Source organism: Crocodylus siamensis, chromosome 7, assembly GCF_052110815.1.
Source record: "Crocodylus siamensis isolate JL-2025a chromosome 7, ASM5211081v1, whole genome shotgun sequence".
Taxonomy (NCBI): Eukaryota; Metazoa; Chordata; order Crocodylia; family Crocodylidae; genus Crocodylus; species Crocodylus siamensis.
Window position 1 is genome coordinate 81,167,835 of NC_143401.1, and position 17,470 is coordinate 81,185,304.

A 17,470-nucleotide genomic window follows, 5' to 3' on the forward strand; every position below is an offset into this window, starting at 1 on the left:
CTCCGAAATCCAGTGAATTTTGGATGCCAAATTGACTTTTCAGGTTTTGGCTCAATAACAACATTTACATTGGAATATTAACTTCAATTTCAGGTTCTTCAATCTATATCTGATCCTTTTGTAGTGATAAACCCGGGTGTTAGAGAAGTTAAGAAGGTATTATTATTGCATCTGTTTCACAGATGAAAAGACTGAAGTATAAGAAATTAAAGCTGATAAGTGGAGTGCAGCTAGTATCAAGGTGAAGGCCCCTAGGGTTGGTCCTAGTGTAAGGCTATGAACTTAAAACTGGAACTTTTGGTGACCCTGTAGCCTGAAGGTAAAGAAAGTAGAGGGCCATGTGAAAAGATAACGTGCCATGTGAAAGATACCTGTGTGCCAGGTGATAATTACCTATGTGTGTGTCATGTGAAAACCTTGAGGGTGGTGTGCAGGGTAGGTTTAAAAGGAATCCTTGCCTCAGAATCTGTGAGTGTCTGAGTGTGTCTTAGAGACAAAGTGGTTGGGAGAGCATTTGTTGGAGTGTCAGGTAAGTTACAGCCTGGGAGGTAGTGCCTGGGAGCCTGGAAGTGTTTGAGAGATTGAGAGTACTTGTATGCTGGAGCTGAGAACATACTTAAAGGAGAAGTTCATGACCAAGTTTCCCAATTTTGATTAAAGTGTGGATTAACAATACCAGATGTGAAGACTCCATCATCAATTCAGAGGCAGGAGATTGCTTGAGGGCCATCCTGATTCATCTTATTGTAACCCCAGTTGTACGACCTCGCAATCTTCATAGGTAACTATCACCCCTCTTTCCTTTGTTATATGTTTGTAAGTGTATCTATGTTGCCCTGTATATAATTGTGTGAATAGTAGGGCTGTGTGAAGCTTCAGTCCCTGATGCGATTCAGTGGAGATTCAACCTGATTTTGTGGCTGAATCTCCAAATCTGAATCAATTCAGAGGACTATTTGATCTCTCCAAATTGAATCAGAACCCTCTGAATCAATTCAGAGAGATTTGGAAAGATTCAGTGATTTGGACATAGACACAGCTTTAAATGTTTTTTTCTGCATACCTCTAGGGAGCAGCTGTGATGCTGAAGTGCATGGAGTGTCCCACAGAAGTGTGGGGGACTCCCCAGCAGACTCAGCAGCAGACCCAGAACTGGACCAGAAGCACTTCTAGTGTACTTCCAGGTCTACCAGTGAGCATGCCCAGGGGAGCTCGCCACAGTCCTTCGGCTCAGTGACTGGTGCCTCCTGAGTCTCGGGGGGGGGGGAACCTGGGGTCCCTCCGTGGCCAATTGCCAAGCCAGAAGGGTGTGGGGGGGCCCACCAGAGCTCCCTGTCAGATCCAGAAGTGGATCAGAAGTACTTCCAGTCTACTTCCAGGTCTCCTGGGCAGCACACTGGACACCCCCCACTCACGTCCCCCCACGTTGGACCCACTTCTGGATTTGCTGCAGGAACATGTGGAGGCCACCCCCCCACTGCTGTGAAACACTTCATCTGCCCCAGCATTGCAGCGTTCATAAGCCATGCTGGAACCTCAAGATATGTAGAAAAAACATTTAAAGCTGTGTTCAAACTGCTGATTCTCCAAATCAGCATCAAATCTTTAGATTCAGATTTGACTAAATCAAATCGGAGACAGTGTTCCAAATCAATTAATCGAATCTCTGTCCCTGATTTGGGCCAAATCTGAATCTGAATTGAAAAGAACCCACTAATAAATACTAGAATATATATATAAGGGGTGCATGAAATGGGCCGTATTTGATTCAGAAATAGATTGGCTGTGGGAGGACACTGAGTGTCCCCCCAGATGCATGAGACACCAGTCACCGAGCTGGGGAGGGCGCAGGGAAGCCACCCACGTGCTCCTTGGCAGACCTGGACGTGGATCGGAAATGCTTCTGGTCCACTTCACAGTCTGCTGCAGAGCACGCTGGGGAGCTCCGCATGCTCATGTGAGATGCTCCATCCACCCCAGCATCTCAGCATTCACAAGCCACCTGGTACCTTGAGGTATGTAGAAGAAACATTTAAAGCTGTGTCTATGTCTGAATCATCAAATCTTTCCCAATCTCTCTGAATCAGTTCGGAGGGTTCTGATTTGATTCGGAGAGATTAAAGGGTCTCCTGATTTGATTCAGAGATTTGGCCACTAAACTGAATCGAATCTCTGCTGAATCAAATCAGTGACTGAAGCTTCTCACAGCCCTCGTATGTAGACAGATAGTTATAGATATAGATATGTATCGATATCAATATCAATATAGATATATTTAGTATAGGAAATTATTTTAGGATAGGTAATAAGTTTTAGTATTTATAGTACATAATTATTATATTAAATAAACTATTTTTAATTCATTGAAGTTTCCTCAGTGTGAATTGTTTTTTACTCAAGGACTGGGCAACAAGTTGATAGATGCTGGAGCTTGGGTCTGCTCCTCAGTCCTCCTGCCCATCATTTCATTAGATGGTCAGCATTTGATTGAACATTTAGACATACAGGTTTTCTGGCCCCAACACTAGGGCCAGTTTTGTTCTGCAAGTTTACAAATGACACTAAGCTGGTGGAGTAGTAGATATGCTGGAGAGTAGGGCTAGAATTCAGAGGGTGTGTCTACACATGTAATTAATTCAGAATACGCTTACTTCACAGTAAAAATACTGCACAGTAAGCCTACTGGGGAGCATCCTAACAGCATGCCCTGGTTGCAAAGAAGGTTAATGGCCTACTGGGGGCTTGGGGAACTGCAGCTGTGGTGCTCCTGCAGCTGTGAGACTGGCCAACAGCTGGAGCATGGCTCCAGTGATCCAGGCTCCAGTTTTTGGTGGCGTGTACTGAAGCCACATGTGCTTTTTATTGCGCAGGCTTTTTTGACCCTGGGATCTCCTAGACTCAACCCCTCCACCCCTCACGCTGCAAGATGGCAGTGGGAAACACCTAAATGTGTGGTGTGTGGCTACATAACCACATGGCTGTGCTTATCTGGATACAGCCATATGGACCAGATTGTTCATATGTGTCCATTGACCATGTGTCTCAAATCCTGTGTATGATGGACATAATGGACCAGATTGTCATACCATCAGTTGAGTTGAACAGTTCCTTACACCACTTAATAGAGCCAATAGCATAAAAGGATGGTACTACTCAATATGAGCATAAGCATCACCACCTGGCCCAAATGAGGGAATAGCAAACACTCTTTATGGTTACAAAAAGAGGGAAGTGAAAAGGTTTCTTACAGCACCTGCAGCATAATTATCCTACAGAAAAAGGCAGCAACTAATTTAAAGAAACCAAAAAAATCATGCAGATGATGTCTCTCTAAATTTGTTTCTCATCATAGAGTCCAGCACAGAGCAACAAAAAACTGATTAGGGACTTAGGAAATGAGACTTATAAGGAAAGACTGAAAGAATTAGAGGTATTTAGTCTGGAGAAGAGAATACTTGATGAGGGATTTAAAAACAGTCTTCAAATTCCTGAAGTGTGATTACAGAGACTGTCTTTCTGTGTGGCTGTAGGGGATAGGACCAGGAGCAATTGCCTCAAGCTTCAGTAGAGGAAGTTTACAGTGGAGATTAGGGGGAACTTTCTGACTGTGGAGGATGGGGGTAGGGGTGGGGGAACAGGCTACCTTGAGAAATAGTGGAATCTCCATCCTTGGCAGGTTTCAAGGGCAGGTTAAACTGGGATGGTTTAAGATGAGCCTGCCCTGAGCAGAGGATTGAACTAGATGACCTTAGGAGGCCCCTTGCAGCCTTACTTTCCTCTAATCCTTTACCTGAGCTCAAGGAATATCTCTGTTCTGAAGGTTACAAAGCTGAGATACTTTGGAGGCCAACATAGCAAACAGGAGGTGCAGAACCTAATCAATAAATTAAACAGCAGTTTGGTTATCCAAACCAAATTATGTTCATCCAAGAGTTCAGAAATAGCTTGAGAACAAGTACCTGGACATACTAAACAGTGAGCATTACATCAGACAACTGGAAGATATCAAATCTTGTCTTTTAGGAAAGGCATATTAATGCCTTAGCTTTTTTTTCTGGAGGGAGGGGAGAAGGGGACAAGGGAGAGCCCACTGTCCCTTTCCACAGCTCTCATTGCTCCTACACAGAAAATTTATACCGATAGAAATCTCGAATTATATCCATGGAAAGACAGAAATAATAATTTAAGCATGATAAGCAAATTTGTGTGGAACTGTTACTTCTATTACCAAGAAAATGCCAGAACCCCTGGAATTTAATGGCTCAGGGACTGGGCCATGAATTGTTATAGTGGAAAACTGATGATGTTCCTAAACAGAAGCACATTGCATTGTATAATACAAGAGCCTTACTTCTGCTCTGTAATTTAATTTGGACTATCTCAGTTCATGAACAGTTAAAAGCCCTCTCACTCTGCCCCAAACCCTGCCAAAGGGTACTGGCATAGTGAATGCCAGTCAAATGTTTCCAATTAGCCTCTTTTTGGACATTAGCTGTTGCTGACATGTGCACTGCTATTCTGCCAATGCACAGAAAGTCCTTTACAAGTGCTAGTGTATAATTGCCCTCCCCTTGCTCTCTCTCGCTCTGTCATGCTATAATAAGCACATATTCAGAGAAGTCACAGAAATCCAGTGTTGGTTTAATTGCCTTTGAGCAGATGCTGAATTCCTACAATTCACCAGCCTAATGGATACTGTAAACAAAACTATGAAGATAAAATTCATAATTAAAGTGGTAATATAGACTTGTAGAAATCATGTATATATTTTTTTCAAAATCCTCATCCTCATTGAATCTACTTTACAGTAGCAGAGCGTATTGCAAGGTTTTCAAATAATGTATCATAACAGCTGTTTCTGATTGGCATCATGATGTTGTCCTTTAACATGTTTCTTCAACCATAGCAGTTAAAAAAGTAAATGAGTAGCTTTACTAAAAAGCCATTACACTGAAAGGATGTGCTCTATTTGCTCCAGTCAGACAGTGCTGACAAAGAGTCATGCCGCAACAGAATGGTTGAATGCTTGAGTGCACGCTGGAGAGAAATACCAGTTCATATAGACACTGAAATCATGTCCATTCAGATTAACTCGGGTAAGTAGGTGAACATGTTTACAGAACAGTGACACACGCTGCCCAGATTCAACCTTCTTAATTGTGTTTCTCTTTTGTCTATCCAACTGTATTTAGGGAAGTGATTTTCTTTTATAAAATGAATCTCAGCATCTGCCAGATACAACATTTATCCAACAGGAAATTAGTGAGCAATACATGCATCTGAGGGCTCCTACCTAGCATTTGCAAGGAAAAAACCTGGTTTCCTAGAATGTTCTTTGTTTTCCTAGAAGCTTGTGGCAAGACATGGCTTGCCATTTATTCTTTTATGTTTTCGGGCTGTTTTACATATTGCTGTTTACTCTTTTTCTCCACTTAGGTTAGCTTTGCAGAAACACCCAGCTGCAAAGGAATGAGGAAGATACTTCCTGGTGCATCATCAGCAGAAATACCCATTGAACTGAGACAGCCAGAACTGTGTCAATCTGGTAACAGTACAACTTTGCGATCAAAGTTCTCAATTGGCCTGCAAAACTTTGATTACTATTAATACTGCATGAAAATAATCACCTTATTCACAACTCCTAGTGTTTACTTATGAACTAAACACATCTGATCTGAAATCACTGGGCATGATAAATCCATGGTGCCATTTTTACAGAATACAAATAAATATTCCTTTAGACAATCTACCTGTGTGGAGACTGATCGACCTTCAACTCACAAATAAGCATATCTGATGAAGGGATCCTTCTATTTATTACAATCAAATTGTCAACCAGTGCAGTAAACACACATTGTTTTGTATGCTTTTAGAGGCAGATTATTTTTTTCTACAGCACTGAGCTTACTGTCACCCATCAACCGCTATAACAGAAATGCTTCCCCATCTCTGCCTTTATGCAGCTACCTGGCTTCCATGTCTGTTTTCTCAGAGCACAGTCTCTCCCTATGGTGGTATCATTAGATGGTTACAATTGGAAGTGAATGCCATCGTGCAGCAATACCAGGCTGAGTCTTATATTACAAATAGCAAAGAAGAATGATATTCAGTAGGGCTGCGTGAAAAACCATCATTTTGTTTTGACATCAGTTTTTCTGTTTTGAAGGGACAGTGTTTTCTTTCATCATTTAATTTCATTTTGAAACACTGTCCCGTTTCATTTAGCCAAAACTGTTTTGCTGTTTCGACTCCTCTCAATGTTTCACCTATAGGCTATAATGAGGAATCATGAAAATGCCTAAAACATTGTTATTTGTTGCCTGAGTCAGCTGAACATTGCAGGGATGGTAGCCCCTTCTGAGGGCATGAAGCCTGCCAAGTTTCCAGGAGATAGGTGCAGAGGTTTCTCAGAAACTACACCTCAAAATTGTGAAAACAAAATTTTCCAGCAATGGCAGCCTTCTGTTATCTGGCAAGCAGATCCAGGGGCTCACACCCCGGGGAGGGCTTCAGGGCTGTGCCAGACTCCTCCTGGGGGATACAGATCTGTTGGATCTGTATCAGATGACAGGAGGCCGCCACTGCTGCCTGGGACTGGTGATGGGTGCAGCCTCCACCCAGTGCCAGGGAAGACGGATGCTGCCGCTAGCCACAGGCAGAAGCAGCAGCAGCCTCCTATCATTTGGGCACAGATCCAGGGGTCTCCTCCTGGGGGTGCAGGCCCCTGGATCTGTGCCCCAGGTGAGAGGAGGCTGCACTGTGACCTGGGACCGGTGCTGAGTGTGGGTTGTGCCCAGCACTGGAGAAAAGTGCTGCTGCCTCCTGTCCCAGGCAAGCAGTGGCAGCCTTCCCTCATCCGGCATGCAGATCTGGGGGCTTGCACTCCCAGGAGGAGTCTGGCACAGCCCAGCAGCCCTCCTGGGGGTGGCAGCAGCAATCTTGTCTGGTACTGGGCGCACCCCTGGACACAGTCTCAGGTGGGAGAGGCAGCCTGAACCTCCACTCATGCGGTGTGCAGATCTGGGGGCTTGCAGCCCTGGGACTCCTCCCCGGGGTGTAGGCTGCTGGATCTGTGCCAGATAAAAAGAAGCTGCCGCTGCCACCTGGGACTGGTGCTGTGTGCAGCCCGCACCCAGTGCCAGGCTCCAGCACCCAGTGCCCACACCCAGTGCTGGGCTTCAGTGCCAGGCTCCATGAAGCTCAGCCTGGCAGTGGGAGGTAGAGTGCAGCCCCAGCTCTACCCACCTCTTGCCACCGGGTTGCACTCTGATCAGCTTTGCCAGCCCCACAGAGCACAGCCCAGCGGTGGGAGGTGGACAGAGCTGGTGTTGCGCTCTGCCTCCCACCACCAGGCTGAGCTCCATGGGGCTGGTGGAGCCGATAGGAGCACAGCCCAATGGTGGAAGGAGCACTTCGCCTTCTGCCACTGGAGTGAGCTCCAGGGGGCTGGCAGAGCTGATCAGAGTGCAGCCCAGTGGTGGGAGGCAGACAGAGCCAGTGCTGCACTCCAATCAGCTCCACCACCCTGATGGAGCACAGCCCAGCGGCAGGAGATGGACAGAGCCAACACCGCACTCCACTTCCCATCACTGGCCTGAGCTCCACGGAGCTGTTGGAGCTGACCAGAGCACAGTCCAGCAGCAGGAGGCAGGCAGAGCCCGCGCTGCCCTCTGATGGGCTCCGCCAGCCCAGCAGTGGGAGGTGGGAAGAGCCAGGGCTGTGCTCTCCGCTGACCTGAGCTACATGGGGCTGTGGAGCTGCTCAGAGCGCAGCCCTGGCTCTCCCCTGCCTCCCACCACCAGGTGCTTTGAAACTTGAAATATTTTGAAACTTTCAAAACATTTTGAGTGCCCTCATTTCATTCTGAAGCTGTTTTGAAGCTTTTTATGCTGTTTCAAGTTTCAGACGCATCAAAACAGCTTCAAAATGACACACTTGGTAAAATTTCGCACAGCCCTAATATTCAGTCCTTGGGCTAAATCAGACGTTGTAGTAAATGTATCCTAAGAGAAATAATCACTTTTTTCCCCCGTGGATTACCTTTTGTCATTTGCACTGGCATAAATCTCCACTGAGGAAATGGCACTTTTTGGCTTTTGGCACCTGCCTTTAATTTCTCCAATACAAATAATGGTCATCTTTCTGCCATACCATTCACCTGCCTGGGAAATGACTGGCTGAAATGTAGTCTGCCAGCAATATGCTTCAACCCAAGCATATACCTCAAAAGAGATGCCTATTTCTAGTGTATGCAACTTTGAGAAACTTCCCCTCACTCCTGCCTAGAAGGCAGTATTAATGACAAAGTAAATGGCTCCTCTTTATCCATGTTTCTCGAGAGATGCCTCCCAGATGGAATTCCCAGGCCTAAAATGAAATATATAAAAGGTTAGTATTTATCATGGTCATTGAGTTGAGAGATGTGTATTAACTAAAGGGTCAAATTTAAAAAACTGAAGTTGTCTAAAAACAAATGCCTTACAGATCAGATTTGGAAAAAGTAGGAATTGTTATTGAAGAATAAGTTTTGGAACAAACTTGAACATCTAAAAGCATAATGGGTTGGGCTGGGTAAAACAAGCTTGGGAAACAGACCCCAAATTCAGCCTATGGTCTGAGTTGTGGTTTCACAGATGCATTCAATGCCAAATTCCCTCCCACCCTATTTGATACACAGAATCATCTAACTTGATGCCAGCCTTCCAAAACTTCCTTTGGTTATCAGACTCTGAATGAAGATTTTATTTCCCCACCAATACAGTAAAGCATGAGAACTTTAATACATCTTTTGCATGCCCTCACCTTAGCATGGGACCTTTGCCATTGATGTTCTGACCATTTTCCCTTTATTTCTACATATTTGAATATAAAATGCTTGAATTGCAAATAATTATTTTTATTTAAAGTGCTTTGCTATGCTAAATGCTGGCTATTTTAATTTTTCCTGGAAAGATTTTCTAAATAACAGTTTTAGATTAGCAAATTTTCAGTAACTGCTGCTCCTTGCAACACATAGTATGAAACTCGGATCTGAGCAATGGACATTCCCTGAGCTACTTTACTTTTAGTATAATGACTTTAGTTAGAACTTGAACATTCATCATTCTTCCATTTCCCACTTTGTAGTCAGATTCAACTGCACATTTAGGGCTTAACCTTGCAACCCTTATTCAAACTGAACAGCACTTGAAAATGGGAGTAGAACCATTGATTTGAATAGAATAACTTGTCTGAGTAATTGCTACCATGAAGGAAGGTTACAGAATTGGGTCCTTGGTAAAGATAGATATCTTAAATCTGTGTTATAAGCATCCTGTGAAAACTGAGGGTAGTAGACAATTGGGTCTATGTTCTTCCCTGCATGTACTTACGTATCTCTAGTTAATATGAAGACTTGTATTAATATGTGCTACTACCATGAAATGACCCCAATTTCTTTCTGAAAGTGCCCTGTCTTCAGTGAAATGTTTCTTTGGTTGTTATAAGTGTAGTTTAATAATGTTAGCATTTAAATGGCTCCATTAAGCCCTGAAGGTAACACTTACTGGAAATGAGATGGGGGAGGGACTGCTGTTCACCCATCTGCTCCCAGTGACAGGGGATTGTTTTCTGCATGGTTGGGTTCATATGAGATCAGTACATTCCCTTGTATGGAGATAGTTGCTAGCTTCTCAGCAAAAAAGGACAGAAGAGTTCATATTAAATTATTAAAATATGGGATGACATTGGAGTGTTTTTGTTCACCAGCTTATGGAAAGCTTGTTAAACTGCGAAATAAATGGACTTTAAAAAATTGGCATTAAACAAAATAAATCTTTATCCAAACAGAAATAAAAGTTGTTTCAGCCCCAGTAGGTTTGTTACCAACAGTTTGGAATTATCAGCAACAAAAAAATCTTTAAAATACCTACCTGGCCAGTCTGTCAGCCACAAACACCAAGTAAAATTGGTTAAAAATAGTGGACAGGAAGGTTCCTACTTCATTCTTTCACACTTCTCTAAAGTTTGACCTATTCTTGAGTAAACAAAAGCCCGCTCCATTGTACAGGAGGAAGAGCACCCTTTGGACAAGTATAAATCAAGAAAGATTCTCAGCTACTATAACTTGATCTCACTTTGCTGACATCAGTAGATTTACACCAGCTGAGAATCAATGTCTAATTTTCACTTCAGACCCCAGGTGCTGCCTGCAGGGCCTTCAGAGCAACAGCAGAGAATCAGACTTTGACTCTCTTGTTCCTGGTGATTTATGCACTCATAGTGTTGGAGGGGTCCTGAGAAGTCATCTGTCCCAACCCCCTACCAAACACAGATAGATGTTCCATTCCTCTACTATCTCAGACAAATGTTTATGCAGGCTCTTCCTGAAAACCTCATGAGTGAACTTGAGGCTCAGTGTCCCCCTGTTCTGCTCCTCCTGCCATTCTTTTTACCTGTCTAGGAGCTGATACCAGTATGTTTGATACAGATAAGAGGCTACTTGGGACAACAGGCTACTTGGGAACAAAGGTCAACCTGCTACCCACTGCAAAGGTCAACAAGCAATGCTGAGAACTATTCCAGTGAAGGGAAATATTACACTGTGGTGAAGGTATACTCTTCAATGGCCCAACTTCCTAATATCCAAACCAATCAAACTCAATATACAATACAGCACGTTATCAGCCAGATACATTATCCAAAGGGAAAACACCTATAGACTTCAATGATATTTGGTTGGAACTTTTAGGGTAGGTTGTAAAATCACTATAGCAGTACTAAAGTTATTAGGACAGCTCTTGAGGTCTTGAGTTAATAGGAATTGAGAAAAGAGTTCAACCACATCAGTACTGACATTATCCAGGGCACCCCATACCAAGCTAAAAAAATATTGATCATCACTGGTATGTATGTATCAGATGAATAAGATATGCAGATATGCCCATCTTTCTTTTGGAGACCTTTCTACAACTGAAGATGCTTGCAAAAATTTGATTATATCACATCATTGAACCCTATCTTAACCATACTATATTCTTCTTGAGACAGCTGTGCTGATGACTGCTGTTTACAAGAATTCTGCTGGTTTGATTTTGCATACCAATTTGTAGTCACCTACAGAGGTAGACATACAAATAATAATTTAAATTATTAATCATAATTTGAACTATCATTTAATGAAAGAAGGCAGCATGATACCTCCACAGGCTCCAGCTAATATTAAGTTGTTTCATCTAAGATTTATTTAGCTCCTTTTTCTCATCAACACCTCTTTTCAGACCTCTGCAGCTATTACCTTTCCTTACGGACTACAGCTTTGCAGAGGGACTTCCAAATACAAAGTATTTTTCATCCATTCTGAAGAAAAAAGTAGGCACAGTGATGATTAAAAACAATATGGAGGGCTGTGAAATCTGCAGGGGGAGCAGATAAACACTTAACAAAAGCAAAATAGCTTGAGGAGGGAGGAGATCAAGACCTTTCCAAAGGGAAGAGGATCATTATTGTTTGTAGTGTAAACAAAGATTTTCAGGAATCAAGTAGATCAGGGCTGTCAAACTCATTTGGCCCTGCAGGCTGGATGAGGGTCACCAGGCTGTTCTGCAGATTGGCTGGGTCCAGCCTGCATGCCACACATAGCACAGGGCATCCAGGTCTGCAAGCAGTGCCTATGCCAGATTGAATCCAGATCAGGCCCTAGGCCTTCCACAGGCACTGAAACCAGCATACAGTGCTGATTTGGCCTACATGTACCCCACATCCTGGTGTGCCATGGCGTGCATGGCGTGTATGGTCCAATCTGGACCAGTCCCAGAACCAGTGTGCAGAGTAAGTCTAGCACAGGAGCCTCAAGCAGTGTGCATCCTCGACTGACTCCCTGCTCTGCGTGAAGCACCAGATCTGGCACATGCCCCATGCAGCACATGGGGTTAGTCCAGAGACCCACAGGCTGGATTGTATGGCTCCATGGACTGGATCTGTTTAACACCCTTGGAGTGGATAGTATGCCATTGTCCCAGCCGCCTGTGGAAGGTTTAAATTGAGAGTGTGGTCAGGGGTAGAAAGGTAAGAAAGATTTATTGACGTAACAAAAACACAACTACGCGTAGTAACAAGACAAAGGATGACAGACAAAAACAGTGCACGTCAGCAGCTTATCGGCAGTCCCTTTGATGCCTGATACACAGCAAGCTTCTCTTTCCACAAAGTTTAGTGAAGTCAGGCATCCCCGAACAATGCTATCTGAGGGGTACCGGGAAGGACCCTGGAATGCAGTTCTTGGGCTCCTCGAGGTCTACGGGGTCATGATCCAGGCAACAGCTAACTAATCTTTTTCACAGAGGTGCATCTTCCTTGTGAATGGTTTTCAGATAGTCTAGCTAATTTATAGCTTCTGAACGACACTGATAATGTATGACTACTAAGATTCCTTTTACTTCAACTGTCCTTAGACTCACTAATAGCAGTACAAGCTTTGCATTCTTTTGATAAGGTAATTTTAACTTCACCACAGGGCCTTACTACTTCTAGGCTTTGCTAAATTTACTAGGCCTTACTTTATACAAGGCCTCGCTACATCTTAAACTATAATTAGGCTTTTAGCAACAACTTATAGCTTACTCTCTAAACAAATACAGAAAAACACTTGGTCTAATCTTCATAGAGCCTTCAGCAAGCACCTTTATCACACAGACATACTTTTCAGCTGCCACAGCCATAAAGTCAATATCAGTATTCAGACCTTGGTTCTTAGTGACCTTCCAACTTAGGAATTTTTATTCCCAGACTCACTTTTTGAAGATGGTTTGTAAGTTCCTTTTGGGCATGAGGATAGTGAGGTGAGAAAGGAAGTGGTTGCTCTATGAAAAATGTGCTCCTATGGATATTTATTTTTTTCTGTCCTTTATATTTTTGCTGTGCAAGTCCATTCTGGTGCATAGTTTCTGTCTAGTTTCAAACACAGTTTCCATGTGGGCATTGGGTTCACCGGAATAAATATACCACATTTTGGGAAAGTTATATAAAGGATCCACAGATTTTGAAGGTTTTTTATAGAGGCAGAGGGATGATTTTTGTAGCAGTGGAAATGTGTTGACAGGTTTTGCATCTATTGTTAAGGCAAGGCTGTGTCACATTTGATGTTAAACTTTGGATGTTGTCTAATGAATATCTGTTGAGCTTCAGATGCTAAGAATGCTTCTGATGATGAGAATACTGATAAAGAATGCTTTGCATTGAAACCTTGTCTAAATCTATCCCAAGCTATCTCTTCTTCTGTTAATAGTTTGTCATCTGCCCCTGGGATTTTCTCCTCCAATTTCATAGTCCTCCACATCGCTGTTCCTGCTTCTCCCTTCAGACCTGATGAAGAATGTTTTACATTCAAAAACTTGTCTAAGTCTATTCCATCCATGCAGTTGGTCCAATAAAATATATCATCCACAAAAATCCTGGCCACTTGCACAATTCCTGGACGATAATGGCTATAGCATCATTCCAACAGTACCAAAACACAGGATTTATGACATGGGTTTTTACTTCTTTTTGTAAGTACAATGTGTATTGCCATAAATTGCTTTTACTTAGTTTATTTTATTCAGGCCTATTAATGAACCAAAATTATTTCCTTATACACAACTCCCACATCCTGTGATGTGCTAAATGCCCTCAAGTCCGATTGAGTTCATTGGGAGTTGAGAGTCCCCAACAAATCACAGAACAGGGTTCTTGACAAGTGTGTGTGAGTTCAACAGATGTCTGTTGCAAATGAACACATTGCTGTGTGTGGTTTAAGAAGGAACTATCTTAGGCAGTTTCTGTTGCCACTATTTTAACACGAGACTTGTGCAAAATTTTCTCTTCCTGCTTGTGATAAATCACATCTCCCTGGGGCACATATGTTAGCAGACAGGAAGCATAAGGGGCCATGCTACCTATTCATTTGTTTTCTCATTAGAGCAAAAGCAACATTTTATCATTCTTGCAACTGTAGCAGCATTTAAAAAATAGACCCACCTGAAAGAATGGAAAGGGCTGCCCAGCAGAGAGACAGAGTTTGTCCCAGTGGGGACACTGTAGGCTCTGAAGGAAAGTGAAGCTGTTTTGGAGGCAGCCTTGTTGGAAGTGGGAGGGGTGATGTAACCCCAGCAAAGGTTTGAAAGAGAGCTGTTAGCAAAAGCCTGGGAAGGGCTCTGGGCTGGGATTGGCTGAGAGGCTTGGATAGAAAGGAGCAGTTTTCCCACAGGAGAGAATGAGAGAGAGAGATGGGGGGGGGGGTGTGGCGGAGGAACAGGCTGGAGTCTCAACACAGCAGTTCCTTGGAGAGCCCCTAGGAGTGCCCTGAGGAGCAGCAGAAAAGGCTGCCATGGGAGAGAGAAAGTATCCAGTTCCTCTCTCCAGCCCAGGAGCCTGTGGAGGCAGGGTCAGAGAGGGGCTGATTGTGTGGAGACTCCAAGCCAGAAAAGACTTGCCTGCAGCCTGGTGACCAGGTGGGTGAGCATAGCAGAGCTGGGTGGGGGGACTGCCGGAGTCTGCCCTGTTTTCCCTGAGGGGCTCCAGGGGCAGGAAAAGCCCAGGGGGGCTGTGTTTGCCAGGCTGGGAGGCTGTGTGGGACAGGAGAGTTGCTACAGCCTGAAGTTCAGACACTGCTCCCTGCTGAGCCAGGAAAGGGGTCAAAAGCAGGGGAAGGCTGTCTTTGCAGGGACTGCAGAGAAGCCACTGCCTGATGCCCGCAGACCCTTGCTGCTGGAGACCGCAGGAGCATGGAGATGGACATCAGCACCAGGGAGTGTCCACAGACCACGTTGCAGGGACACAGACAGTTCTGCTCCCTGAGACACCCTCCAGGGCAGTGCACATGGGATCCCCAGTACACCGTGTGCAAGTGAGAGACTGTAAATAATTTCTTGAGTGTTTATTAGTTGGTATATCAATGTGTTTATGTAATGGTTATTTGTTATGTTGTAAATAATTAAATCTTGTAAATAGTTTGCCTGTGAGGGTGCTTGATTGTAAAGGGAGGCTCTCCGCTTGGGGAACTGCAGCAACTTCCCAGGGGGGCTGGGCAGGGCTACTGGCTACCGGGTACCCCAGGATCCCACTATTCAGGTGAGGGTGCATGTTGTGTTGTGCCCAGGGTTACACAACTAAGAAAAAAGCAGTCAACAAATTTGTATTTCTTGAAAGTATATGCTGTTTAGTCCTTTCCAAGGAAAAGGAAAAAAAGATCACTTCATAAGTATTTTAAAGTGCCTCAGGGTGATTTAGCAGGACGAGGTTTGGTGGGGAGTTTCATCAGAGGCAATGAAATAAATAGACTAGAGACTCAAACTTGGCTAGGCTCTGTTCAAGTGCCAGGAAGACCTTCTGATCTTTGTAAGCTATTGAGAGAAAGGGTTTCTGGTAGAAACCAGGTAACTTGGTCAAAGGTAGAGCTGAATGCAATATTATCCTTAACCCAGTTAGTGTGCAAAGCACTGTATGCTGTTGTCCTTAGAAGCTGATCTTTGGTGTAGTGAATAAGTTTTTAATGAAGTACTCCTGGGAGCAATCTGAGCACTTTCATAGCCCATTAGCATTTTTTGGTTTGATGTGGTTTGATTTGGCTTGACTTTGGTCTAAAACCTCAACCCATGTCTGCAATAACATAGATCATAAAAAGAGGGGCATGTATTATGTATTTAGACTTTGCTTTTTGGTATTAAAAATTCTAGCTTTTATAGACTGCAAGGCATAATGTAGGCTTCAGCATGGGGGAAGGGCTAAAGTGGAGGTTCTTGAAGATCATTTTGCACTTCATACTAATTACCTGTTGACTGAGTTGCAGGGGACTGGACTCAATGAGATTCTTATGTGCCAATTTTCTTTAAGGTAGGCCATTCAGTGAAGTTGTTGTGCATTACAAATGGCTTCCAGCATGCAACTCATAACATGACATTCTTAATCCAGGCTGTTTCAAGTGTGAGTATGCTTTTAATGCATTTAGTTTCTAAGGAACAAAAACAAGCTTTTGCAACTGCAGTTCCCAATCAATACTCTGTAAAAACAAAATTATTGTACAGAGAAATTGCCACAAATATTGCAAAAGGTATTTGCAACTACTTACCTAAGCACAAACAACAGATTCACACTGCCTTCATGTTTTATTACTCTTGAATAGTTTCCATGAACATGTAGGAATGAACTTTTGTTTGTAAGTGTTTGTGGAATGGAAAAGTCATAAATAATTGTATGAATTTACAGGAGCATTTCAACTAAGTGTTTATGTAACTCTAACTGTTCTTTGTGAGATAAAAACCATCAAACCAGGAGCAGAAAAATGTTGTGTGACTTACATGTTTAACCGTATACTACAGATGGCCAAGTAAGAATTGTGACTACTTGAAGCAAAGGTTGCAGTGAGTGGTTTCAGCAGTTCATACAGGTCTCATCAATGTCTAGGCTAGATATGCCCAGTTGAGCAGGAGCATAATGTTTAGATTTGTGCCGGCCACCTGTGCATGGCCACACAGGCAGAATGGAGACTTAGCCTGCATTTTAGCATGAGTACAATTCAACAGTACATTCTATATTGAATCATAAAATCATATAAAAGTAGGGCTGGTAGGGACCTCCAGAGGTCACCTAGTCCAAAGTGCTACATAAGGCAGGGTCATCCACATCCAAACCATCCTATAAAAAGCCACTGTTTAACCCAGGGGTTTTCAATCTTTTTAGATCAGTGTACTGGCTGGATGCAGAGCAGTGTACCAGTGTACCTCCAGTGACCGGAAGGGAGGGGGGCGGCATGCAGCCAAACATGGAGGGGAGGAGGGTGGCATGCAACCAAATGCAGAGCAGCAGCAACTGTTACGTGTGAGCTTCCTCTTCCCCCCACATCCAGCCAGGCAGGCAGTGCCTACACAGCAGAGTGGGATGGGGTGTAGCGGCGCTCCATCCTCGCCCACCCACATGTACCCCCTAGGGCCTTCTCAAGTACCCCTGGGGGTATGCTTACCCTCTGTTGACAACCCATGGTTTAACCTGTTAGAAAAATTACAGAGTCAACCCAGACAAGATCCCACTGGGGGAACGCCTTACTTGACTTGATGCTGGCTATGGGGGATGACCTGGTGGGGGATCTGCAGGTACAAGGCAACCTAGGGGATAGTGACCATCAATTGATATCCAGCAAAGGGTGGGAAAAGTAACCAGTAGGGCAGAAGTGCTAGACTTCAGAAAGGCTGACTTCAGTGTACTTAGGAGATTAGTTAGTGGGGCATTAAAACTCAAAAGCACTGGCAAAATGGGGGTCCAGGAAGGGTGGTCATTCCTCAAGGAAGCAATCCTTGAGAAGATGGCAATCCCACTGCACAGAAAAGGGGGCAAAGTGGCCAAGAAATCATCCTGGTTAAACAGAGAAATGCAGGAAAGCCTAAGGGCAAAACAAGGGGCATATAGGCTGTGGAAGCAGGGGGTGTCTACCAAGGAGGAGGATACCTCTTTGGCTTGC

General features: G+C 43.9%; 1 long non-coding RNA gene across 1 annotated transcript in view; it reads left to right on the forward strand.

Moving 5' to 3' along the window:
* The window catches only part of LOC149860024 (uncharacterized), a 67,784-nt gene extending 57,140 nt beyond the window's left edge, over positions 1-10,644 (forward strand). The window contains exons 2-4 of the long non-coding RNA XR_016443642.1: positions 661-781; positions 5,437-5,545; positions 10,469-10,644. This is a non-coding gene — a long non-coding RNA (uncharacterized LOC149860024). The remainder of the gene's footprint in view (positions 1-660; positions 782-5,436; positions 5,546-10,468) is intronic.
* The last annotated feature ends 6,826 nt before the right edge of the window (positions 10,645-17,470 follow it).